The 15,501-nt window shown below is 26.5% G+C and overlaps 1 non-coding gene across 1 annotated transcript; it reads right to left on the bottom strand.

Annotated features, from left to right (window-relative positions):
• Positions 1–13,618: 13,618 nt before the first annotated feature.
• Positions 13,619–13,701, bottom strand: TRNAM-CAU. The gene is given in 2 exon segments: positions 13,619–13,654; positions 13,664–13,701. It is a non-coding gene; the product is annotated as a tRNA-Met (tRNA).
• Positions 13,702–15,501: the final 1,800 nt, after the last annotated feature.

Raw genomic sequence — 15,501 nt, 5'->3', positions numbered from 1 at the left:
CGATTCAAATCGTCACTCACTATCATCAACATCAAACGACACTCTAGCGATTCAAACCATCACTCTTTGTCATCAACTTCCAGCGACACTCCGACGATTCAAACCGTCACTCGTTGTCATCAACATTCAGCGACACTCCGGCGATTCAAACCATCACTTGCAGTCATCAACATCCATCGACACTTCGACGATTCTAACGTCACTCGCTGTCATCAACATCTAGCGACACTCCAACTATTCAAACGTCATTCAATGTCATCAATATTTCATCCCCTCGGCAACATCCTCTCCGTTCTCATAGTTGTCCAAGGCTCTTCCTTTTAAGTGTCTAACATTCCCATCAAAGCTCTTCCCAAGTCGATTTGAGGAAATATGTGGCAAGTTGGACAATCTACATCTATTATCCAACTTGAGAGGGATTGTATAATTATCTCTCAATATTCCTTGGAAGGAAATGCCAAAATTCAGTAACAAATCAATCAGTCTAATTGATTTGCTTATTGACCGAGAACGAAATATTAATCAGTAGCAAATCAATTAGACTAGTTGATTTGCTAATTGATTCAAGATCTGCTGCTGATTGACAAATCAATTATAATTCATATGATTTTATTTGATTCACTGTTTAAATCATTTATTTTCTTGCAAATATAATTTTCACTATTTAGACTTCTTATGTAAACAACACAAGTAATAAAAATTCACTATAATTTTCTCTCTTTTAAATTTCTACAGGTTCACAAATGTCTAATTATCCAGTGGGAATGTAACATTTGAAAGAGAATTTATTCTATATGGAAAAAATTCGTGAGAATTCTAGATTAGTTGTGGGGATGGTTCTTCAATCAGTCTTTAGAACGACATTTGGTGTAATTTCAAAAATATAGTTACAACATATCATGAGCTTTCTTTCATTGTTATATGAAGAAATGCTACAGTTAAGGACATGATTGGTCCTCGATTTAGTGATTTCGCTTGCCGAATTAGATATGAAAGGTGATTAAACATTATAGAGAGTTCATCCCATAACATAGTCTTACTTTTGGTAAGACGTAAACGAGTATACCCGTTTAACAAAACGTTATGCATTGGAAAAACATGAATAATTTACATGTGGGGCATTGCTACAAATTATTCACTAAAATTAGTTCATATAACTTTTGTTGGAAGAAACTTTGGAGTTAATATTTCATCCAAGATCTCGTTTTTTTGATGAAACATTATTTACAGTGAAATTTTTACATATGATATATGCATGAAAAATAGTTATATTATGGTTAGTCGTATGTGTCACGAGAAGGTTGAATCAATAGCTCACTTACTTTTGTATTGTCGATGTGTGATTAGTATATGAAGTATTTTGTGCTGTATCACTAGGATTAATTGGGTGATGCCCGAGTCTTTGTGTTGAGAAATTTAGATTGATGCGACTAATACGGCACACCTACATAATTGAGTTATCATCCCAATTATTATTTGGTGAACTATTTATTGGAGAGAAATCGTTGAACTTTCACTGATCGTAGTCGTCCGATGCGTATCATTCATAATGCTATTTTTATGATGTTTTATGAGATTCATTCTAGATAGACAGTAGAGTTTGCCGGGGAGTTAATCATTCTTCTCAAGAACTTAATTACGAATTCGATAACCTATTAAGTTACGTTTTTTTATTTGTTTTCTCTTCATGTCATATATCTGTCGTTGGATTTCATCATTTTTAATATATATCTACATTTTTAAATATATATATATTAAACTTTTAATATATATCTACATTTTTAAATATATATTAAAGAATTATTATTATTTTAAATTTAAATAACCCACCAAAAAAATTAATATTAAACTAATTCTAAAGTTATGTGTGTATATATAATTAAATTATATTTTAAAATACTCATTAAAAAAATTGTTACATTACAATTATTATTATTTAACTATTTTTACATATATTATATATTTCTCACAAGTTTACTCGTAATTCTTATATAAATGCTAAAAATATCATATTACATTTAATTAAAAAAATGTTTTATTGTAATTTTGTTTGTGATATTAGTCATGGTAAGCAAATACACTTACCTATATATTCACAAACTAAACTTCAATTCTTTTTCATTCATTTGTCTACACATTGCAATCGAATCGATTTAAAATTGTGTAATTTAACACCACGATAAAATAAGATACAAAAATATATGAATAAATAATAATCAACACAAGATATAACGAGTTTTGGCCAACAAATGTCTACGTATTCAGAGATTGTCTATTTTATAGATTTTTAATAAAATAATGGTTCAAGTAACTCTAAGTTTACTTATAAAAATATATCAAAAGACATAATTAATAACTACACTTTTAATTCATTATAATATATATAAACTTTAATAAAATATGAACTCAAAATTCAATAAAATTTATCATGGGTAATAAATTAAAGGTAGGTTGGTTCTTAATATAAGAATTCTCTAATTTGAAACTTCAAATATTAAAAAAAATATTTATTTTTATTACTTAAGAATTTAATCGATAAAATCGCGAATACAAAGTGTTTTGTGGTATGGTTATCGACTATTTTTCAACTATAGACATTTGATTTCCACATTTACTATAATATATGAAAATAAAAATAAAATCATTGCCAACTTTTTGCTCAAATTGAATAAGAAAAATGCTACAATATAGAATACAGAATAAGGACTTGCTTGTATTTGTTTAGTATTGCATAATCAAGTATCTATCATTAATCAAAATATAAGGTCTTGGGTTGAGATTGATTTTTTTAAAAAAATTTAGAGGAAAAAAAAATAATAATTGTTAATGATTTTTAGGAAATAATAATTATTTTTGATAAAAAAAATTTAAAAGGTATTGATATATACATAAATAAAATAAAAATAATAATTTAAAATATAAGGTATTTTAGTATTTTTATTAATAAAATGAGTAATGAAATAGTTAAGAAGTAATTGATTAAATATTAATTTTGTTAAAAATTTTAAAGAAAACAAAGTCTTACAAGTAATTATTTTTGTAAAAGTTATTTTACTTGGAAAAATAAAATAAATGATGATAATAGAGACAAATAAGGCCCCCCTCCTGAAGGATGCTTTTGGTACAAGCTTTACGTCATGTCCATCAACAGGGTAGAGACAACTAAGCTACTCCTCCTCTCTACTATGATATCACCTCTTTGTTATCATATATATATATATATATATATATATTATTTTATTTTTTATTTATTTTTTTTTTGTAATGAATTATTTTAATTATAATGGATACCCAAAATGAGATTTATTCTCTGACCGAAACTTCGAACCAGAAAACGCAAATAAAAATTTTCATTTCCTTCTTCGAAACACGCATATATACGTTTTGCATAATTTTTTTTTACATTTCAGTTCTTCAACTTTTATTTAATTAATTTTATATATTAAACTTATTTATATAATTAATTTATATAAGTTATTTATATTTTTTTATTTGTTTATATATTTTATTTTTATCCTATATTTTATATTAAACTTATTTATATAATTTATTTATTAACTTAATTCATATATATATAATATTTTTTATATAACATAAATTTATAATTATATTAAAAAAAATTATAATAATGTTTAAAAAATATTTTAATATTTATATAATAATTATAAATATAATTATAAAAAATACAAAATACAAAATCCAAAATCCAATACAATAATACACAAAAACAAAGTACTTCATTAAATTAAAATAATACACAAACACAACAAAAATAAAAATACATTACAAATTATGAAACAAACAACTAATATTTAATAATTCAACAAATTTATTAATGAATTTTTATAATTAATTTACAATTAAGTTTAAAATAATTGGATGATATTATAATATTATGATGTAATTTATAAATTTTTAAAATATATGGAGTAATATTAAAATGTTATAAAAGTTTATGTAAAGAAGAATATTATAAAAATATTCTTTTAAGTTTGAGAATGATTTTTTAGTTGGAAAAAATCATTGTTTAACATGATATTTACATAAAAATGAGTTTGAAAATGAATTTTTCGATTAGAAATAATCTAATATATGATTAAATTATTAAATGCTTTCTTGCTAGAACAATGAAATAGTAATATATAGATTAAAAGGGATCGAGATAAGTCCGGGTGAGGAAAAACAACACTCACACCTTAAGATCGAGATTATATTTATCTAAGTGCTTCGAATTGCATCAAAAATAAATTTAACAGTTTACGATGTGTCAATCCAGAATATGGTATGGATAACGATTCAGAGATATTTACAAGAACATGACAGGTTTAATAATTTGAATTTGACCTGTAAATTTGTAATTAATTCAATTTTGTTTCGATTTATCTAACCTAACTCACCTAACTCGAACTCGAACTCAATCAAATATAATCTGATGTAATTAATTCACATATTTATATTTCAAATTAAAATAATATTAACACAAAATTAACATAATGAATAATGAAGTTAAATCATAAATTCACTCACATAAAAATTTACAAAAGAAAATGTAAGCACTAAGAATCTATATACCCAATTTATAAAATTCAAATAATTATTTTCATTTATTTTCGAATAAATAAAATCAAAATAATTAATCCAAGGCCAAAACCTAATAAAAACAATTAATTAGATTAATTATTATGATAATTAAAATCTAATTAATTAAGGAAAATGGCCAAAGAAAATAAAATAAAATTATATGAGATAAATGTTGTACTCATTTTATCTTAAAAATAATTTTAGAAAAATTAAAGGATTAAAATAAATAATTTAGGATGAAATGTATCCCTAAAAAATTATTTATTTAACCAAAATATACAGAAAATTAAAATAAATTGGCAAAATATTTGTCATATTTATTTTTAAAATTTTGTGTATTTTAAAACATCAAAATTAAAGTCAAAAAGGTAAAAGAAAAATCAATTTCGAACAATCCTGGAATTCGTAACCGGGTGTAGCCGAAATTATATGAAAATGCTATATTTGAAACTGCATCCATCGGATAAACACTGAATTTTTATCCAACACCTTAAAAGCGCCCACGTCACCCGTTGCAATGGAGGGAACACGCTTCCGCGCCGCACCCGATCAGCTAACGCTCCGTTAGCTGAATCGCAACGGAACGCCCAACGTTGGATGGAGTGCTCCGCGTCCGCGTTTATACTTAAAACAACATCGTTTTGAACCCCAATTGTCTTCTTCCCCGCGATCGCCGAAGGATAAGAACGGGTCACATCTTTGATTTCTCAAAGATGAAACTTTGCCTACAGTTAACCATTTCGGTTGATTCAAAGGCTGAAATGATCACCCTACCACAGTGATTATTTCCCCTTCATATAAGATCATAATCATGACCTATAACAACAAGTTGGATGAAGAACAACCAAAATACCCAAAAAGGTTTTTGGATGATTCAATTCACTTGAGCCCTCAACCGATTTTGAGAGGCTATAAATAGACTCCATCAAAAATTCTGAAGCCAAGAGAATCTATCTCTAGCTTCCAATCAAAAGCTTTCCTAAGGCCTAAGATGTGTTCTTCAATCCTTGTTATATTTCCACTAACTCTTTAATTCATAATTACAGTTTGAAATTGAAATTTTTATATTTCAGTTTTCATAAAGTTTTATGTTGTCTCGTGGTTGAATTTTTTGATTAGAAATCGATCATAGGATCATCTATAAGCTTTCCGTGAAAGTCAAAACTAATCAATCGATCTTAAAAAGAAAAACCCAAATTTGAATTTGGAAAATCTAAAAATCGAATTTTCTCTTATTGGGCTAATCATCAAGAACACCACCTTAAAAGGCTTCACAACATATTTTTAATGATGTTGGACAACTATTTGGATCATTTTTTATCCATTCTAATCAAAATCAAAAATTTAAAAATAATTGAAATTTAGAGTTATTGAATTGGTTCAGACGAAAAGTCAATGTTAATGTTTTGGTACCAATCATGTATATGAAGTATAAGGAAGCTATTGACAAACTCCTTACACTTCAAAACAACTTTAAAACCAAAAACTCGATTTTTGGCCATAAACTGTTTTGAATGAATTGGTCATCACCCAAGTTGATTGATAGATTGAGATGATGTTTTAAATGTTAATGTGAGTTTTGTGAAGCTACTCAGACCCTTGGATCGAATAATTCAATCCTCCACTAAAATTGCAAAACCTATAATTTTGATATTCTTGATGACCGAGAAATATAACCTAGAACCGATAGGTCCGACCGAGGCTTTTCAACCAGGACTGATAGGTCCTTCCGATGTTCTTCAATGAGGACCAAGAGGTCGGACCGATATTTTTACATCCGACCAAAAAATCGAACCTAGGACCGAGGAGTTTCGCACCCGATCGAGAACTCCTAAACCCAGGACCAATGACTTCCACCTATGACCGGGGCGTCTGACCGAGAATTTTAGTACCCAACCGAGAATTCTAGCCAAAGACCGAGAAGCCTTAGCACCCCGACCAAGGACCCATGGCTTTTTATCCCCCGACCGATAAAACAAACATAGGACCTAGGACATCGATCCCAATGTCTGTTTGGTCTCTATTTTCAAATTCCAAATTATTTTTTATAATTTTGGAACCTCAAATCATTTTCTAAAAATCCCGAAAAATTAAAAAATGATTTCAAAATATTTTTGGGTATTTCCACAAAAAATATTTTGACAAAAACTTGTTTATGATTTATTTTTAAATCATAATGCATTTTAAACTAATGTTCTTTAGGCATTTTTCTCCATAGTTATCATCAACAAAATGTACCAACTTTTAATAATTATTGTTACATTTTTTCAATAACACTAAAACCTACGCATGCCTAAGACCAAAAGAATAATTAGTTAAAATAAAACGTTATACAACTAATTTTCAAATGCCAAATTTATAAGTAGAGATCGTTTTAAATGGGTACGGAGGATGAAGCACGAAAGCTCTTTCCCGAATATCACCAAACTCGAACTAAAACGAAATCTGGCTAAAATACGTTTGTACACGTAAGCATTTTTATTGATTTAAAAAAATTGGTGACTTTATTTAAAATAAATAATCTTTTAAATTAATTATTTTAAATTAATTTAAATAACGAATTTCTAAAAAATCAAATTATAATTTGATTACTGCAAATTCAAATATTATTTAAAATTTGAACTCGAATTAATTATTTTTAATTAATTTTAAAAGGGGTTAGGAATTATTTAAAAATTTTTAAATAATATTTTATTTTAAAAAGATTTTTGACACGTAAGTAAATCGATGTTGAAATTTTTGAAAATCGATCTTTTTCAATAATTAAAAGATTTTTCTAGTGGTTAAAAAAATAAGTGGGTGAATAGAAAAGAAACACAAAACTCAACAGAAAGACAATTATATATCAGAGCTAACGAGTTTATTTTGAGTTATTTCCGATCAAACTGATTATAAGTTAAAAATGTGAATTTTATTTTGATTATAACCTGATTAATTATTTTGTGTTTAGTTCATGTAGTGTTTTTAATGTATATTCAAAATTGTTGGCAATAGGTAGCACCTTACCCATGTTACTCATATAATTTCTTTTTATTTATTTTTAATTTTTTTAATAAATATAAAAGTTTTAATATATTGTGTGTAATACTCATTTGTTAAGGTACGAATATAAAGTCTACTTAAAATTATCCCCAAAAGTTAAAAGGTATGGACAAATTTCATTTGGGTCTTTCTTTAATCAATTAATTTATTTTGATTCTTCTTATACTTGTATTTAATTTTGTTTAATTATTTATTTTAAAATTTATTTTATAAATATGCTAGAATTTATGTTTTTAATATATTTAGAAAACATTAAAAAATTGTCCATAGTATATATGCTATTATATCAATATATCAATGTGCAAAAGGCTCCTAGTTTTTCTTTGAGAAGTCTTAAATGGGGTGTGTTAATTTTTTTTAATTTGACTTGGTAATATTTATTATGCATGAATGCTATTTTTTCGTTAATATATTTAAAGTGAATTATTTGTGGGTAATTTGGAATAAGATAATTAAATCATCTATATATTTGGTATAATTTGGAAAATGAAATATATGTATTCGAATAATTGAACTTATAACTGAATAAATGGATGAGTTTAAATATAGAGATGTTTATGGATATTAATATTTGTTAAACTGAATTATTTGTTTGAATACAGATTTTGTTGAAAAATGTCTATCATAAACTGCACAAATTTATATTCTCTGTTTATATATTTGAAATTAATGGTTTGAAGTGAAGTGATAATTCGAACAAATTATAGAGAGAAAAATATATATTTTTTTCTTTGGAAAAATAATCATATTAGAGAGCTTTTTGTATCCAATGTGTAAGAGAGAGATTTTTTTTTTTTTAAGAAAATGACCATATTCTTGAAATTTTTGTCTCCGAAATTTTTTTTATATTTCTCTCTTCTACACTAACAAGTCACATCAGATTCGTCGTTCCAACTATATACAGTCTCTGACTCTCCGTTAATATTGAGGATCTATTTGTAAACATTATATTAGTAAAATGGAATCTTGTTATTTATTAGAAAAATATAAACAAAAATGTTAGTTCATCGAAGTATATATTTTTGCTTGATTCAATTTATTGTTTGCAAATAAGTCGTAATGAAAATAACTTGTTTTGATCAATTAAGCGAATAATAGTTTTAAAAAATGCTGAACCAAATAAGTTTATTTTCTTCTGTCTTATTTAATTTTATCTTTTCCATCACAATTCAGAATCATTAACTGATTATTTTATAATTTTCAGCTTTTTAAATTCATGTCACAAAGTATTATAAATATCACAATTTTCTTTTCACTTTTTCTTTGTAATGTTCAAAAGAAATATCTAGTATTAATAATGTAAAAAAATGTATTATTTAGCTGAAAAAAACCCAAATTTTAATGGTTTGTTCAATGTTGTTATATGTCACCCCAAATCACTCCACAAATTAAATCATTGTTTAAATCATTTAAAATATTTTAAATTTATTTTTTTATAAATAGTATAATAAGACAATTGGATTATTTAATCTAAATAATTTAAATAAAACACCTACCTTTGACATTGTTTAAAAATAATCCAGCAAATGCCTTCTTACTTGAAGGAATAGTTCGAATTCAGGTTATCTTTCTATATATAATGATGCTTAATTTTGAAAGTGTTCAGATTGTCGGGTCGAGAGCTGTTGTTAATTTGGATATACATGTGAGAGTAATTGGATATTTGGGTCGGATTTTAGGTTGACCCGCCCATAAACTTAAAACAGATAAAAATAAAATAAAAAATGCTATATGTATGTTTCAAACTCGCAACCTAACAAAAACAAATACAACTCTTTAACCAACAAGGCTAATAACACTTTATATTTTAAATTCAACACCAAATTTGATGAATGCGGGACGTTGTAATAATATAAGTTCAACTTTTTAACTAACTAATCTATATATATAATGATGCTTAATTTTGAAAGTGTCCGGATTGCCGGGTCGAGAGCTGTGGTTAATTTAGATATATATGTGAGAGTAAATTGATACTTGGATCGGATTCTGGGTTGACCCGCCCATAAACTTAAAATGGTTAAAAATAAAAAAATACTATTTTTCGAACTCGCAATCTAACAAAATAAGTATAAATTTTTAACCAACTAAGCTAATAACACTTTATATTTTAAATTTAACACCAAATTTGATAAACGCGGGACGTTGTAACACTATATTTTTATTCTTGTGTATCGCACAGAGATCTTCCTAGTTTAAATAAACAAACTTATTTAAAAACAATGATTGTGAGTGATTTTGAGAAGATGTAGATGTTTTTGTTAATATTACTGGAAGACTAATATATAATGATAAATAAATTTAGATTTTTTTAAATAGAGAATATTTTAATATTATAATTAATGAATTGAGTGAAATGATGTATTAAATGAAAAATGAAAATGAATTGAATGAAGTGATGTATTAAATGAAAAGTGAAATGAGGTTTGATGTTGGTTAAGTTACTTAAATATAGAGTATTTTAGTATTATAATTAATGAATTGAGTGAAGTGATGAAGTAATGGGAAGTACAACGTTTTATTTTGATTGAGTTATTTAAATAACTCAAACCGAACAAGAACCTAATGATAAATTATAACTTAAAAAAAAATCTCTTGAGAAAGATGAGATTTTTAAATTTTTTTTTTTTTTGCATTTAACCACAAAATAAAACAATTTAAATCGAACAAAAGATGTGGGCATGCGTGGGTTTGTAGCCCACTAGGAACCATCAATCTAAATGACAAGATCTCTCATGGAACCTATAATTTATATTGCCTTCCATTTCGTATGTGATTGGACTATCAAAGATACTCCTTAGAAGCAAGTTTAAAATGGACTTCTCGATGAATGTTGTTTTAATCTATTGTATGAAAACAACATTTTAACATGTAAAAATGGTTAATTTATAGAGAAAAATGCATCATTTTACTCTACTTGTTTTTCTTATTTGATCTTCTATACTATATAGTATATATTTTAGTTTTAATTTTGTTTAAAATCATCATTTCACTTCCTAGGTCAATATGTTTTACTTGATCTTTGAAAGATTATTATTTTTTCTCAATGTTATCTTCTTGTTTGGATCCAAATGATATCTAGATCTGGATGGACGGTAAAATAGGCAGTTTAAATTATTTAAATAACCTAAACTCAAAAAACATTTTTGACTCTTCTATCTAACATCAAACAAAATATTAAAATACTGTTTATTTTAAATTATTATTTTTTATTTTATTATTATATATTAATACTCATTATTTTTAAATAATTATAACAATAATCCCAATTATTTTTAAATAATTATAACAATAATCCTAATCTGAACCAGCCCATAGTTTCAATTGGTTGGATTGTTATTGGAAAATTAAAAACTCTCTATTACTTGACAACCAATGAGGAATTTATCTACAAGTACACATATTTTGTTTTTTTTTTTGTTTTTTTTTTTAATTTTATAAGACTAATTAAAAATATTTTAAATAATATAATTGATGTACTGGGTATTTAAATTGTTGAAAAGAAATCCAAAAATCAACATCTAACAAGCTCATGTTGAATCATAATTAAGTTATAAAATTTTAAGATAAATGATAAACTAAGTTTTGAATCGGATAAGATTATATAATATGTTTTAGTGTAATGAAAAGAAAGTTAACTTTCTTCCTAATTTGATTAGTGGGTTGAATTAGGTCTAAGTTGAGATGATGGAACCTGGGTGGTTCATGTTCAAATTGTTTTCTTGATGGAACTTTAGTTATATGTTGTTCGAATGGCATAAAGTTGTCTCAAAGTGATTGATTTATATGATTAGACATTTGTGGGAAGCACATGCAATGCCATGGATGGATGGACGAACCCTAGAAAGATAGAGAGAGATCATAAGATCGATGAAACATAATCTTTAGGATGGTGACACAAATCTGGACTTCTTTGGCCGACAAACCATCTCTTCATGCAGTCTAATCCAATGGTGTGGTCCGAGTGGAGTGGAGCCACTTTATAATTTCAATCGGACGATTGGTATCAACTGTTCAACCCTAAGCCTAAGCTTAAAAGATCCCCAAAATCAAATCCAACCAAGCAAAAGTACTATACTCAAATTCCCTCTCATCTACCTTCATAGATGGATATTAAAAAGATTTTTTAAGTTTTCATATATTAGAGTTTTTATTATTTTGGGTTTTTATATAGGGTCATGGGTGTGGCCCATTTCAAAAACAAGAACAATAAAAGACAAGAAAAATAAGAATGTAGCCATAAGCCATGCACTTTGTATACTATAAAAAAATATCTTGGATGTTATAGTTTATTATTTTGGGTTTTGGTTCTTAGGCCCATTTATTTAACTAGTTCATTTTAAATTTAAATTGATCATGATCTGACAAAATATTGTATAACTCATCATTAGTAATACAATGTAGTAATTTGCCTTACTTATTTTTAATTGACTAATTTATTTGTATGTTCTTTAACAATTAACACCATATTTTCACTAGTTTAAAAAATGAGTTGCAAGACTATATTAGAATATTAAGTTTATGTTATAGTTTATTATTTTGGGTTTTTGTTCTTAAGCCCATTTATTTAACTTAGTTAAGTTTCAAGTTAAACTGATCCGCTGGTAAGGCGTAAGTCAATTCCGATAAAGAACTTTGATTTTTTTTTTTTTTTTGTTTTGTTAAAAGTGTACTTAAGTTTGAAGGGAGAAATATTGTAAAAATTATTCTTAATAATACACGATGTATCTTATTTTTTAATTTAGAAAATTATATATAACGCAAAAGTTGGACCATTTCCAAAGAAGGGGTTTTCGACTCGATAGTCGTGCCCGTAATTTTTCTTCCTCTCGAATTCTGAGTGAGACGAAAACTAAAATGATAAGTATGCATATAGTGCATTTAAAATTATCTATTTAGACTAATTCTGATTTTTTTTGAGTCGTCATTAATTTAATTCCCTATAAATTAGGAAAAAAATATCACCAACTTTAGAGATTATGATATTAGTTCATGGCTCACATGTTCATCAAGTGATTGTTTTTTTTTATTTATTTTAGTAGATATGATCTCTAACAACTTGTTTATTATGATAATTTTTTTAAGAAAATTTCTTTCATCTTATTGATACGAAGTTTCAATATTTAGTTTGAACCGAATATCTGACCGAATTCATATTCATTCAAATCAGTTCGATTTTCAAATTTGCTTAAAAAAATAAAAATTCGAAGATTCAAAACCGAAAACTTGAATAACTCGAAAATCTAACCGATGAAACCCCTAACAAAAACCTTTAATACTCAATAACAAAACCTACAAACGAATTTTGAAAATTTAAAATTTAAAAATTGAAATTTTCATTTTCTATTCGTTTCAATCATTAAACTAATCTATAAAGATCAAATAATGCATATAGAACTGAGTCATAAACATGAGACTAAATAATGGACAACTAGAATGCTATTATCTTCTAATCGATTATTCAGCTTTGATTTTTTTTTTAAAAAGCCTAAAACTATTTGTCTATAATAATTCAAATTCAAATGATCAATCACCTCATCATATTGGTACGAGGTTTTAATATTTAGTCTGAATCGAATATCCGACCGAATTCGTATTCATTTAAATCGGTTTGATTTTCAAATTTGATTAAAAAAAATAAAAATTCGAAGAATCAAAACCAAAAACTCGAATAACTCAAAAACCCAATCGATGAAACCCCTAACAAAAACCTTTAATACTCAATAACAAAACCTACACAAACGAAATTTGGAAATTTCAAAATGGAAATTTTCATTTTCAATTTGTTTGAATAGTTAAACTAATCTATAAAGAACAAATGCTTATAGAACTGAGTCATAACATGAGACTAAACAATGGACAGCTAGAAAACTAGAATGCTATAAAGAACAAATGCTTATAGAACTGAGTCATAACATGAGACTAAACAATGGACAGCTAGAAAACTAGAATGCTATTATCTTCTAATCCGTCAATATCGATTAAGATAAAAAATGATTGGGGTGAGAGAGGCTCGAACTCTCGACCTCAGGATTACTCTAGCTATGAGACCTACGCGCTAGCCAACTGCGCCACCACCCCTTTGTGTTTTTCACAATAAAATCAAAACTGAAAACTTGAATAACTCGATACCCGAACCATAACAAAACCTACACAAACGAAATTTGGAAATTTCAAAATTGCATTTTTCGTTTTCAATTCGTTTATATCGTCAAACTAATCTTTAAAGATCAAATAATGCATATAGAATTGAACCATAACGACGAGACTAAACAATGGACAACTAGAAAACTAGAATGCTATTTATCTTTCAATCGATTTTTCAAGTTGTGAAAAAAAACATTGCTAAAAAACCCTAGAACTATCTGTCCATTATAATCCAAATTCAAATGATCAATCACTTCACTTATTTGCTAACATCGATTAAGATAAAAATTGATTGGTGGCCACCACCCCTGTGTTGTTTTGACGATAAAATCAAAACCGAAAACTCGAATAACTAAAAAATCGAACTGATGAACACCCCAACAAAAATATTTAGTACTTAGTAACAAAACCTAAATTAACGAATTTTGGAAATTTTAAAATTTTCAATTTTAATTCGTTTCTATCATCAAACTTATCTATAAAGATCAAATAATGCATGTAGAACTAAACCATAACATGAGACTAAACAATGGACAACTAGAAAACTAGAATGTTATTTATCTTCTAATCGATTTTTCAAGTTGTGAAAAAAAAACATTGCAAAAGTACCCTAGAACTATCTGTCCATAATAACTCGAATTCAAATTATCAATCACCTCACTTATCCGCCAATATCGATTAGATAAGAATTATTGGGGTCTACGCTGAAACTCTCGACTTCAGATGACTCTAGCTAGCTATTAGACCTACGCGTCACCACCCCTTTGTACCTCTTTGTATTTTTTATATTTATTATGTGGATTGATTTTTGTTGTAGTATTACTATCTAAATTTCCAGAAAAAAATAATATAATAATTAAAATAACATTTAATTTTCTTTTATCCTGAATAATAGATGAATTAAAGTAGTACCCAAAGAAATTGGATTGGCCCTTGATGTGCCCATTATAAGCACCATTTTGCATTCTTTGTTCCAATTTAAAATGCTTATTTAACCATTTCAATAAGCATTTTATCTTCTATTTGGTTCATCTAGATATAATATTCTATTTTTGGTTTATTGATTTAATGTGTAATCGAAGTTACTCTTTATAATTTTTAGTTTTTAAAAATAATATAAAAATATAATATTTTAATATTAAGATTAATAAAAACAACTTAACTTAGTTATTGTTTTTTTTTTGTACAAGTTAAGTGATTTAAGTGAAAAATTCAAATTTTGATAAAAACAATATTTAAATTATTTATACATGACCCTATGAGAGGAGTGTACCTATGTCTTTGCATGAGTATATTTAAATTATTTTTTCTTAAACTAATAAAACAGGACAATTTAAACAAAGTATACTTATAGAATCAAACCAAACAATTTATTAATTTGGCATCTCACCAATAATGTTTCCAACGTAACCATATGCTTCCATTATTAGAGAATAAGCTAAAAGTGCATATATAATAAATATGTTGAGCGTTACTACAACTTACAAAAATGAAGCCAACTTCAAAAACAAACAAAACCTATGTTCAGAAGCTTCATCGTCATTTTTAGTACGTAAATTGACCATCTTATCTTTCTCATACACTCAGATACATATGTATTATGTTCCGTACACGGTGAGATATTTGACTAGTGAAAACTCAAATTCTAACACCGCATTGAGATGTATATGAAGATCATTTAATTGTTCCACAATTACAATTGTTTAAATAGACGATTAAAATAACAAAAATAAA

The sequence above is a fragment of the Impatiens glandulifera genome, chromosome 8 (assembly GCF_907164915.1).
Source record: "Impatiens glandulifera chromosome 8, dImpGla2.1, whole genome shotgun sequence".
NCBI lineage: Eukaryota > Viridiplantae > Streptophyta > Magnoliopsida > Ericales > Balsaminaceae > Impatiens > Impatiens glandulifera.
This window is presented reverse-complemented; position numbering and strand designations above follow the sequence as displayed.